The sequence below is a fragment of the Coturnix japonica genome, chromosome 7, assembly GCF_054131305.1.
Source record: "Coturnix japonica strain WE chromosome 7, WE-NBRP24, whole genome shotgun sequence".
NCBI classification, from domain to species: domain Eukaryota; kingdom Metazoa; phylum Chordata; class Aves; order Galliformes; family Phasianidae; genus Coturnix; species Coturnix japonica.
In genome coordinates this window covers 4,681,723-4,695,241 of record NC_140669.1, presented here as the reverse complement: position 1 = coordinate 4,695,241, position 13,519 = coordinate 4,681,723, and the positions used below count along the sequence as shown (strand labels likewise).

The 13,519-nt window shown below is 40.5% G+C and overlaps 1 protein-coding gene across 3 annotated transcripts in view; it reads right to left on the bottom strand.

Moving 5' to 3' along the window:
• The window catches only part of LOC107317000 (von Willebrand factor D and EGF domain-containing protein-like), a 162,922-nt gene that overhangs the window by 138,704 nt on the left and 10,699 nt on the right, over positions 1-13,519 (bottom strand). The gene's annotated exons all lie outside the window — the stretch shown is intronic.

Genomic DNA, 13,519 nt, shown 5'->3' with positions numbered 1-13,519 from the left:
GCTGTGCAGGTAGTCATTAAACTATTTCCTTTCACAGGAGAACAAAATGCAGTGAACTGATCTCTGGTCATGGGTGCATGTGGTATATGGAGAAGAGTCTGCTTTGCAGCTTTTTATAAGACAGTTCTATCTATGTATAATTGCTGAAATAAGGATTGTATTTTTTCTGCCAGATCAAGTAGGAGGTGGAGCTGGAGTTGCTAGCAGACATTAGATTAAAGAAAATATAACCATTAATAATTTCTTTCAGCTTAAGTAAAGTAAACGCTAGAGCTGAGTTAGCCCCTGCAATGCTGCTAGTGAGAATTTCATGATAAGAGAATCCCTGACTATGAGATGAAACCTTGGTAGAAGGAGAAGGAGCAAAATACGTGAGGAAACAGACTGCTTGTACTTGTCCTAACATCTAGCCTGAGCCAGCAGCAAGAAACTGTGAGACACTTGTTGAAATACAATAAAAGGTCCAAGCAAATAAGACAGGGTAGGACTGGAGAAAGTTAGTTAATCCATCCACACTCAAAACCATGCACGATGGATTATGCAGAATCCCATTTTCCACTTGTGGGATAACATGCGTGGACTTTAGAGACATTACTATTGTTAGTCCGTACTCTGCACATGCTGTGTTGATTTGGTGCAGAACTTATCTTTCTGAGCAGCTCTCAGAAATTCCCTGTGAACCTCACAAATTCTTTTCTCAGGCCTTCGGGGGCTGCCCTGAAGTTCTGTCTATATGGCTTCTCTGAGGAGAGTGCTCTGAGCAATCCCTGCTGCTCCCCAGCAAGGGGGAGCTTGTTTGTACCCTTATCTGCTTAGGGCTTGGCATGGATGATGCACACTCATTTTACCTTCTGTCTGCTAACAACTTGCCCCTGAGTGTTTGGAATTGGTATAAAGGGAATAGAGTGCTATACCATATGTTAATTCCAGTATGCTTTTTGGCTGATAAAAGTGAAGAGTATAAGCTCTGTGTGAGATTATTTCATATAAATGCATCAAGGCAATTGCATGGACAGGCTGGAAAAGCAGTAGCTTTATCCATTAAGATTTTATCTGAATAATCCAAATGTTATGAAGGAGGAAAAAAAAAATGAGTAGAAAGGTGGGCGGCAAAATCAAACTGCCTCAAAAATCCATCTGTGATCATGCAAAGATCCTGAACATTGAATTTTTTTAAAAAGCTAAGGGATGTGTTGTATGAGGCCGGTACATCAGAACTATTACTCACTTTCTGGGGTGGAAATGAGTGTTCTGCCACTGCATTTATTTCTCAGACAAGCAAATGTGAGCGGCAAGAGAAAGGATGATGTTCTGTGGTGCTTGTTCTCTTGACTCCTGATAGTATCAAAGAACTTCCAGTTTTGCCTATACAAAAAGAGTGAATTTATGACGAATAAGATCGACTGAAACAGATGACAGTGTTTAAAAACGTTAGCTAATATTGATGTTTCTGTGGAAAGACTCTGAGAAAGCTTCCCCAAGGATTTGATTGATATGGCTGCCACAGGGTTGGTGGCACGCTGGCTAAGTCACTCCAGCCGTGTCAGAGGTGGTCATTACTTCTGTGCTCCTTGTTTTCTGGGTGCCTGACTGATGATCCTGTTATGCAGAAATGTGAAGCACTTAATGCTTAGCTGCTGCTGCGATCCTGATGTCAGAGCTGGCTGCAAGCACTGCAGTGAACCATTTTTCTGTTGGAAACTGTTGAAACTGCTGAGATTTTCTCAGAACTGTGTATTTCCAGTGAAAATGTGGTTGTGAGATTTTATGAATAATCAAAGCCCATGAGAGACTACTGCAAAACAGGAGCCTTGGTCTCAGCTCTGAGTCAGCCCCATCAAACCTTCTCAGATTAAAGAAGTTATGGCCTGGGCTAATGGCTATTAAGAGATTGGCAGGGGAGAGGGGGATGAGAGGAATCTTTTTTTGTTTCCTTTTCTAAGCATTGTTACTAAACATTTCAAAGAGTTTTGTTCCTGCTTAAAAGAGTTTGAAAGAAGTCTTTATATGTTCATTGGAAGTAGACATCTTCTTCCTACTGGACTCTCCCCTTCAGTATCCTCTAGGTTCAGAGATCTGTTTCCATGGATTAGATGTTTTTAATCCCTTTTCCATGTCTCTTAAATCACCATTTTCTCCATTCTGATGCAGGATTTAGTATTACTGAGCCACACACAAAAGGGGCTTGCCTTTCTCTTTCTAAGCTGCAGGTGAAGGCCATTTTGTGGACAAGAATATCTTGTTTAACTTTCTCTGTAGGTCACACTTGCAGGCCTCTTGTTAACTTTGCTGCTCCTTTTTTGAACTGTAGTGCCTCCAATTTGTCCAGCTTTATTTGATGATCAAGATCAGACATAGCACTCCAGCTGCAACCTCTCAAGACTGAGTGCACAGGTCTAATGAGTTGGTGTGCTTCATGTGCACTGCTCTCAGTACCAAATTGTATTCTTCCTAATTCTTCCTAATAACTAACTCTGGAATTTTTGAGTCATTAGGAACCTGTACTGAAGGCACTCTGCTTGGTTTGCAGGTTCCCAAATCGTCCTTTCTTCACTTTTTGATATAAAGCAGTGAAATTGTGCTTCTGCCTTTGTCCTCTGGATTTCAGAGGTCCTCCATAATTTTTGAAGACAGATTTTAATGATTCAAATAATTATTTGGCTGTTACTTGAAGTGGATTCATCAGTTACTGCCAACTTGGATATACCCATTTTAGCTGCTTTTTCTGCCATGCACTCCTATAGCCTTCTTAAAATTAACTGTGTTAAGTATCTGATTAAAATTAAATTACTCTGAGAATGCTGAAGCAACAAAGACCGAATGAATTGATATTCTCTATGTCATTTTACCTGCTTTCCTCCCCTTTTAATGGACCGACACTACTTTCCTTTGCTGTGATAACATGAATACTACTTGCCCTTCATCCCACAAGGGCTCTGAAAGTAAATTAATGACTGCACATTAAACACCCAGTTTCTATAATGAAGAAGGAAAAAGCCTATCAGGAAATGAATGGCACTTCCAAGATGGGTTTTGCTATTTTGTGGCATACGTGCATTAGAGCCACATGCTCACAAATAAGAAAGACACAAGCTACTGACTCAGTAATTGAGTGCCATCTATCCTGGGCACTGAAGGAAGCACAAGTCCCTGAGCAAATCACTGCACGATCATGCCCTAGAGACTGGATTATAATTCAGAAGCCCATGGAGCGAATTAAGGTGGCACGAACAACCTTGGCTCTGGGGTTTCCTGGTTAGTGAATGTTTCCCATCATGACTTTGTGTGATGGCGGTTGAAAGAGGAATTGATTTCTTTTTAGAAAGTGTGGTAATACTTTGGAACAGGCTGCTCATGGAGATGGTGAAGTCACCGTTTCTGGAGGCGTTCAAGCAAAAGGTGGATGTGGCACCAAGGAACATGGTTAGTGGATGTGGTGGGTATTGGCTGACAGTTGGACTTGGTGACTTTGGTGGTCTTTTCCAATCTTAATGATTCTATGGTGAAACACTCACTCTGGTTCAAGTGCTGGATAGTGTCTTGTCAGCTTCCTCAAAGCAATGAGTTCTTCCTTGCCTTGGAAAAAGTTCCCTCCTAGCTGAGATGGTAACCAGCACCCTGTTACTCTTTGTTTTTATAGTTCCCAATCCGCAGACAGAGAATCATGTGTTCTTAGCAACTGCATAAATTTACAGCACTTTCTATCAATCACCTCTTTCTTTTGGGTTTGATGACTGCATGATCATACCATGTGGTCCTGCTCTCTTCTGGAGACACATGGAGATAGTAATCGTGTACTGCATAGCTCTTTGTGAGTATATGTAATGATGTAAACTATTAGTGAAAATTATTTTGAAGTGAACTGAGGCCTCAAGTTGAAACAGCACCAAGAAAAGCTGAACCAGTGCCACGAAGATGATTGCCAAAACTCTTCTTTGTAAGGAAGCTCTTTGTTTTCCCAATATTGTTTACTTGAGATTACTGGGGACCCAATGCCAACTTGACACAGCGTGACCCACAGCAGCCTCTGCTCCAAACTGCAGACATTTCTAATGGCTTTTTTATGGATCAGTTCTTCCTCGGAGAGCACTACAGTGCTGATGTCCTGATTGCCCTGTGGCTTATGTGACCATTGGTTTCGTGACTTGAATCTAGCCAGAGGGAACAATTTAGACTATACTGGCTTTGTAATAACAAAGATTTCCTATAATAATGAAATTCTTACCTGGTGGCTTATACCAAGATTAACACTTTTTGTTTTCTGCTGAAGACATATGAATAATTACCAGAGTGGGACCAGAGCTGACCTTGCTTTTCTCCCCAGATATTATTTCCTCCTCCTGTTGTCCAATCTGGCTGCTGAAGATCTGACTCATGGGCTGCCATTTGACCTCTCTACCCAAGACCATAAAATTAACTGAACATGCCTTTCTCCATGTATGTTCACTAAAGAGACCCTTCATTTCATCAAAAGTCAGTACAGCATTTGCATCACTATGAACAGGAAATATCTAAATAGAGGGCATGAAATTTGTGCACTCAGCTCACTATACAAATCAGCCCATTGTACATCCTCTCCTTGTCCTATGTGTGTAGCCTTTTGTCTTCAGTGTCCTTTCCACTTAAGTTTAGTTTGCCCTCTACTTTCACCTCCATTACCGTGTTGTACATGGTCAGTTGGTGATGTGACTCAATCATATCAGCCTCCTCCTGCTGTTTTACTTCAATCATCTCCAACCTTTCTCCACTGAGCTGACAAAGATACTTTCTCCTGTGCCATGGAAAAACATGATCTAAACAATATGATAATGTAGCATTTTGCACGCATGATTTCAATCACATCTCATGTAACCAGTCACCTGGCTGCTTTTTATTAATGAAATCACCCTTGTTATCAGTTTGTTTCACTTAGTTCCTACAAAAATATTGCTCACAGCTTGAGTCAAGTCAGACATTTCAGTATCTCTGTCAGGAAGTCAGTAAAGATAATAAAAAGGAGTGTGTCCAGATGAACCTTTGGAAATAAATATAACATTTAAGAGCAGAGATGCTTCTGATAACTCTCAGTCCTTTTGCATAACATTAAAAAATATATATAGAACAAACTGCTGTTTATTCGTGCTTTTATATTGCTCCCATGCGTCCATTCTGCAAGTCCAAGTTTCCCACCTTTATTTTACATTTTAAGATCTTCTGCTCTCAGAACTTTCTTCCCAGGAATTGCAGCAGAAAACTGAGCGAGGCAGTCACTCCCCTCACCCAGCGGCTGGGTCCAGCTGCCTCCACAGCTGCATAGTCCCCCGGAGAGCACTGAGAAATGGGCCCTTCTGCTGCCATCCATCCCTGGGTGTCAGGGTGAGTGCTGCTGGAAGAGGAGTTATTCCCCCATCTCCATTCCCTCCCCAGAAGAGAAGGGTCACTGCCTCATGCACTCAAGTGTGCCCTGAGATCATCTGTTGTTTTTTGCTTCTGCGTTTCTCTCGTGAAGGGAATAATTTTTTGCAGTGTCAATTGGCAATATCTGCACCGTTATGAAGCTTTCCTGGCACTGCTTCTGCTGATTGATGGCTGTGAAAATGCAGCATATTTCATTTTCTTTTCCTAGACGTGAAGCCAGCTGCTAATGGTTTTCACGGGGTGAAGCTGGCAGCTGCTGGATCAGGTCTCAGGGCTCTGAAATGTACATTTTCAGGAGTGCCACCTGGGCTTTTGGCTGTTTTATTACTTTTGTGAGAAGTAATCTGAGCAAAATAGGTGCTGTGCCTGGCTGCATATTCTGGAATCTGATTTGGGAAATTGAAGTCATTAGTATCAGATAGACATGATCACAGCAAACCCTCTTTACAGCTCTCTGAAAGAAGGTTGTGATAAGGCAGAGGTCAGCTGCTTCTCCCAAGCAACAGCAATAGAATGAGAGGTGATGGCTTTTAGTCACTCCAGGGAAGGTTCAGTTTGGATATTAGAAAAAATTTCTTCACAGGGAGAGTGGTGAGGTATTGGTACAGACTGCCCAGGGAGGTAGTGGAGTCACAGTCCCCTAAAGTGTTCATGAAAAGAGTAAGGGCTGCACTGAGGGGTCACTGACTTGGGTTGGTGGTTGGACTAGGTGATATTAGTGGTCTTTCCAACCCTGATATTTTCTTGATCTTGAAACCTTTCTGCATGTAATTAAAATTTCCCTTGCCTGTTTCCAGAAACACATTAAAACCTGTAGTTGGCATTTAGCTAGGTTTATTCATCTAGCTCTTGAAGTCAAATACAGAAACTAATGCATAAATATTACCCTATTTCTGTTAATTGTGAGCGCTTGCTGAAGACAGAAACGAACGTCAGTGCATCGTTAGTGAGTAAGAGCAACACTGTGACTCTCTGCAGACACTAAACCAAATATTTTCTTACAGGGCTTACATAAAATAGGTATCTATGTACGTACTTGTTCCTTCCTTCTGTGGAATGGCCATTTGATACAAGTGTGTGTCTGTCCCAGCCTGTTTTCCTGCATTTCATCTGCAACATGTGGCTGAGCCACTATTAAATTGCCATATTCCTTCTTCAGGCCCCATGTATCTACTTCTCTGAAAAAGGCCCTCTGTGAATACTAAGCATGTGATGGGTCTTGGTCCCACCTAGCTATGTAGATGGCATATTCTTCTGGGAGGAAGAAGCAGTAAAGGCAGATGGGCTTTGGCATTGCTGCCCATTATTCACAGGGGTGATTCTTAGCTGGCTTTAATTTGAGAAGACCAAGACAAAACTGTTTGGTTTTCTGTGAATTCCCTAAAGTAGCAAGAGAATTTCATAATCACACAGAAATCAAGCAAGCACAAATGTTGCAGTGTTGGCTGCTCTGTCCCAGGAGATCAACCTGGACACACAATTGAGCAATTTTAAACAGGAGAAATAGAGTCTATAAGAACTACCCTAATTTTTCCGCACTTAGGAGTGTTCTATTTCCTTAGTTTTTCACCTATATGATCAACCTAAAAACATTCAGAGTTGCTAGGAGGCCTAAGAAGAGACCTACAGCATATGCTGCTGTCTCCTGTGAGGCTCTGCAGGTCAAGTTCTTTCTCATCAGTGGGTGCTACAGAGGCTTAAGATAGGGTACAGGCAAAGAATAGCTGATTGGCAAAAGCCATTATCTCAAAAGACTGATAGTTACTGGATTCTTGCTTTTTAAATTTCTATCTGAATTACAGAATTTCCTTTATTGCTGCACATTCATTTTCTTCCCTTTAAAAAAAAAACACAAACAAAACAAAACAACAAAAACACAAATACAATTGAACTGAGTATGCTCAGGTCTTATCCAGTGTTATCTGGAATGATCACCAAAGAATCTTTTAAGTCCTGTTCTCATACAAATGATAATTGCATACTTCCAGCACAGAGCAGTATATTAACAATCCTGAGGATTAATAGTAGAATTGGGTTAATAAAGAGAAAGACCAGAGCATACCGTCTGGTTGCACTGTTTCAAATCTAATTTGAAAAGGTACTTACAGTGCTGAAAACACAGTAGAGCAACAGTTAAGTTAATGCCACTGCATAGACTTCAGTTGGATCCCTGCATACATGCTCAGATTTGTACTAGCAGAGGGAATGGCTATTAGGATAATCAGAGGGAATGAAGAGCTTGCTTTGTAAGTAGAGATTAAAATTAATTTGCTTAGCATAGCAAAAAGGAGAGTGAGGAGGCATTTTGTGTTGCTGATATGTGCACAGAGGGAAGGGAGCTCTGCAAGCTGAAGTGGAATGCAGTGAGAATATCAGCTATGAGTGAATACAAACATACTAAGTGTGCAAAATAGGAAATTTCTACCCAAAGAAACATAAAGATCGAGATGGCTAAAAGAAAAATCCTACTTCTCAGATGGATTTCATGGTGGCTTTTAATAGCAAAGAGCTCAGGCTAAGCACAAGCAATGGCATTGACCATATAGCAAGGGCATTTATAATGTTGCTTAAGGTCTGCACAGTAGTGTTCACCAAATCCTTCTTCCACGTGGACATAAAGAATCAAAGACACCTCCAGCACAGCACATGGACACCTCTAACAAACTATCCCCCTTTCTTTTGGATGAAATACTTGAAAACCTGTTGTCTGAAAATGAGTATGATGTATAGAATCAACTTGACAGGTTACTTAGGCATCTTTGACAAAGGCAAAATATCTCCCTATTACTGCCACTACTGAAGCAGAGAAGTTGAAAGGTTCTCATGCAGGAAAGTTTTGAAATGCTCACCTTGCCCTCACCTACCACAGATTTGATTTAATGCCTATAAGCCACATCATTAATGTTTACAATATTTCACTTCTTGATAAAGAGTTCAAAATCTATTATCTGTTTTGTTATTTTTATCATCAATCATTGGATTTTGTTGCGATTTTTTTTTATACATTCACCATCTCACCATAAATATCCTGGAATATAAAAATGTCTGATTCGTAGACTCTCACCATGAATAAATTAAGCTGGATTTATGAGACTTACGGTCTGTTCTTCCTCTGTTCTTTGGAGGGCTTTGTGAATGTGCAGTGAGAGCTCCTATTTCTTATTACGGAATTTTATTGCCACCGTGTAGCTGGGTTAATATAAGGAGTGTAAATAGGGATATGCATTTGCTGGTGTGATACTCCAATATGGAGATGAGCATATGAAGTTAAAAAGTATGAACTGAAATACAGGCTGTATTACTTACTAGATGCATGGAAAGAAAAGGCATTTCTGGTGCTGAAGAAGTAATGGATTATGTGGGAATTGACCTCTAGGAAGGGGAAGATTTCCAATGGCAGACATTTGTATCTCGTTTGATTCCTTCCCTTAGTCATCACATTGACTTGATAATCTCGGAACTTGATAATCTTTAAGGGGCCTTTCAACTTAAGCAAGTCTATGATTCTGTGGTTTTTATTCTGTTTTTCAGAGTTTAGAGAAAACGTCAGACTCAATTTCCTTTGACCCTAAATCTAAGAGCAGAGCAGGTATTCTGTACACAACAGGCAAGCAATTTACTTAAAAGGTTAAACTCCACACTAGACTAGAACAAAACTTCATCACTGTTGTAGCCATTTTGGTTGCTCTGTGATGTCAGATGGAGAGCCAGCGGGTTATTGCTATATTATGTTTCATTATGAAATTCAGTCAGATTAATGACTTTGGGGCCATTTGAGATTTACATAATTTATATCGATGACTTGCTGCTTAAAGTGTTTTACCAAATCAGGAAATAAATTGTAGGTTTTATAAAAATATCATAATTAAAAATTGACTTGTACTAACTGCTGGCTTCAGGAATGCACATGATGTTCAAGTAAGATGGATTGTTTTGCTCAGTGCAAACTATAAAAAACAAGAGAGACTTATGACACTAATAAAGCTTTTTTGGGGGAGTGGTTACATTATCAATCTTTATATTGAGCCAAATGCTGCTTGCATTTCTTCCATGCATATTTTATTGACTTCATTCTGACCTGTTGTGAGAAGAGAGCAACATTTGCATTCTACTGAAGAAACATTCAAAATCAAAATATCTGTTCTTTAACCAAGAAAAAAGGCTCAGAATTCAAGATCAAACACTTATGTTAGTTATTTCACTTCAGAATTTAGTAAACTGGGTTAAATCATTGGCTATAAAAACAGAAGGGAAAATTTCTTGACTTTCTTCACTTTAGCAGTCAAAATATTCATGCGGTGAATGCTATTTTTTCACTGATTCAATTGCAGGGAATCAGTGAAGAAACATGCAGTGGGTATCAGTGATACATAAGGCTGACACCAGTATTTTTGTTCAGGGGGGTGGTTGGGTTTTTTCGTGTGATGAAAGTGGGTTTGAAAGTATCCTTTGGGGTGTAAAAGCAAGCCAAAATTTGTTCTCTGTATGACTTCCATATGTCCAGTATATAGAAGGGGATTATAAAAAGGAGCGGAGTTAACTTTTTATTAGGGTAGACTTAAGGTTTTAAACTCAAGGATAGAAGGTTTAGATTGGATGTCAGGGGGAAGTTCTTCACATAGAGAGAGTGGTGAGGGGCTGGCACAGGCTGCTGTGGATGCCCCGTCCCTGGAGGAGCTCCAAGTCTGGTTGGCTGGAGCCCTTGGCAACCTGGTCTAGTATTAAACCTGAAGGTTGGTGTCCCTGCATATGCCGGGGGAGGGTTGGGGGGGGAGGGCTGGGACTTGATGATTCTTGAGGTCCCTTCCAACCCAAGCTGTTCTATGATTCTTTGACTTGCAATGAAAATCAGCAGAGCTGAACTTTTTTTTTTTTTTTTTTTTTTTTTTTTAAATCAAATCAAAATTCAGTTACTTAATCAGCGTACTCAGATTTGCAAAGGGTCAGCAAGAAATGAGAAGTTATTCCTTGTTGCTACAATTAGAGATGAAGCAAGAAACACTTTCCTACCCTTCTCCCCTGGAAAAAGGACAGTGTGGGAGAGACACAGTGTCCAAGCTTCTGTATTGCCTGGGAGCTGGAAATAACAGATATCAGCAGGACAGAAGGGATGAAAGCAAAGTCCTGGGATGGTGATGCATGGCACAACAGCACCAAAACATCACAGAAAAGACCACCTTACAATTATTAATGCAAGAGGAATGTATCTGTTGGAGGAATGACTCTTACTTGTATGAGAGAGAGCCTGCAATTGCAGGATCAGGGTAATGCTAGCTGGAGGCTTGTTTTGTTTTATTCCAAGCCTTTCGTATAATGCAGCAATGCGTGCACAGCAAGGGGCACTCTCTCGTGATGGAATTACATGTTCAACAAGCTATGCCTCACAGTCATGAAATACAGTGGGCATGCAACAGGGAGAAAGACTTCCTTCTCATACACCTTCATGAAATGGATTTGAAATAAGTTTGAAGGTTTGAAATAAGCTTTGATCTGTACACCAGATATCTGTGATAATATCAATAAATTTCCCCTTAATGCCTATTTTTTCCCTGGTGTTGCAGCCCAACCCTCATTTTATTCGCTACTTTACTTCACTGGCAGCCCTAAAAGAAGTCAGGGGCTGGGAGCTCACATGTTGCTTTACAGCTTTGCTTGGGTTTCAAATGGACCATATGACACTGATAAGCTGTTTAGATTGTTTTTCCCATTTTCCTTAATTACAGCCAAAATCACATTGATAAAATCTTCCAGGTGTCTTATCCAAGCCTCAGAAATAAATAACTCATTGGGTTCACTTTAAAACTCACTCACAAAACAGATCACTAGGGGTCATCAGAAGAAGAAAATATTGTATTTAATCCGGAATGCTTAGAAGTCTACTCACAGCTTTTCAGCTGATCTTCTGTAGGGAATAATTTAGTTTTCAAAAACCAAGACAAATTATTTTTCTACAGACAGCAGGTATTTCCTCCTAATGAAAATGGTATTATAGCATGCCCATGGTAAAAGGGGGGGGAAAAAAAAGGCTGTGTGCAATTTCCCTCTCATATAATTGCATGCTGAAAAAACACTCTGATGTGAAATTTTACTCCAAACTCAAACAAGATTCTCTCTGTTCTGTTTTACCACCCTATGATAGGACACTTGCTAATATAGCCCTATTAATTTTTATTTTATTAGATGGCCTTCAACAAAACACTAATGACTTGGGAGGTGTAATGCAATGGAAAGCACAACGACAGCAGAGTAGCAAGATCACAAGCTATTGCAAGTGAAGATTCACTCAGGCACAACAGCACTGGGCACAGAAATTAGGGAAAAAAGTTGCTTACCTTCAGAAGGCCTATCTCCAGCAAGATATGTTTAATTGCATGCACTGCCAACCCTCCAGTGAGATCTAGGAAGGAGAAGGTCCTGGCTTGGGCCTTTTCAATCACTCAGGTACACTGCTTGCACCTGAGCTCCCCTGGGTTGGTCCTATCTTCCTACCAGGTGCTCAATCACTGCTTCAAGTGATTTCCACTGCAGGAGGATTTCTCCAAGGCTACGTAAAGGGACAGCTTGCCCAGATAAGAAGAATGTTTTGCTTTACTTAATAAAGATCCATCCAGACAAGCTGTGGATGCCCAGTCCCTGGGGGGACTCAAGGCCAGGTTGGATGGGTCCTGAGTTGCTTGGGGATACCCAGCCCACAGCAGGGGGTTGGAGCTTGATGATCTGTAAGGACCCTTCTGATCTAAGCCATTCCATGATTCTCTGATTCTATATGATAGATAGCACAGGTGGAGTTCAGTGGGTGTTCAAGGAAGAGTTTGGCTCAGTGCTTTTTTCTTGCTCTCTGCCCTTTTTTATTCCTTCTCAGAGCTGCACAAAGGCAAAGCTTCCCTATGAGCCACAGAGGCCAGTTTGTCTAATGAAAACTGAGAAAAACACCTCTTTTTTACCCAGATTCATATACTTTTTTGCAGTGATTTGAAGCCCAGCACAGCAGAAGCAGGAGACCTTGAGAGCAGAGACTTGCTTTGCCCTGCAGAGCTGCTGGGTTTCCTTTCCTGGTGGTGCACAGGAAGGCACATCCTTCTGTGCTTTGTCTTCTCATCCCCCTGTCTAAATAAAACTGATATTGTTCTTCCCCTACCCCACTATTCTTTATAGCTGATGAAAAAGCCCACGAAATACAAAACTGCCCCTCATGATACTGTTGCTTTTATATAGTGCCTTTTCCTCACATGGATGCCAGAATGCACTCTTAAAATCAAACTATATGAAGCAATAATTTCTACCAGAATGGAAAAACATGGCAGCAGGTAACAGTGCACTTTAGCTCCTGACAACACTTTGGGAAATTAAGGTAGCTTTAAGGAGCAGGAATAATCCCAAGGCCTCAAAGAGGTTAAATGCAACAGCTCATGGAACAAAAAGCATAACAATTCACAGCCCTTTATATACAAGATTTACACAAAAGCTCTACATTTAGCTGCCTGCTGTGTGCCAGCACATACCTTCTATCCCCAGCTCTGGAGCTTTAAATCAAGTTTCCTGTATTATGGATTCTCTTTCCTTCCATGAGATTTTTATGAAGAACAAATTACGTTGTGTTTATCTTAAAGCAAAATACGCATTTTCCCCATGCTCTCTGTTAAGCACAAAGCAATAGGGCATACAAGTTACTCTGTGCCTCTTGTTTTCCTGAAAAGGACATTTTCTCATTGGCAATCCATAGAATAATTGCTTCATAGGCACAACTGGGCATAAGTCACTTCTTTCTGCAATCAGATACCATTGAAATATGACAGTATTGAAATTTAATACACTTTTCGTTTATATATATTTTTTTTCATTACTTTAAGGAAAAGTGTACATATGGGCTAGGTCTAAGGGCAGACTTTAAGGGCTCGTTATTTAAAAAGCTGTTAGCAAAAATGTTTGTAGAAACCTGCAAGTTTTAAGAGCACCTGTGCTTCTTGTTGTTACAGGTTTCATCTTATGAAGGGAGGTTTGTGTGCGTGGGAGGTTGGTTTTGACCCAAACCACATATTGATCAACTGAATGGCTGGTCTATCTGCCTGTACTGAAACTGAAATTTTGGTATAAATAGCAATTATACATAAGAGCACAGTAA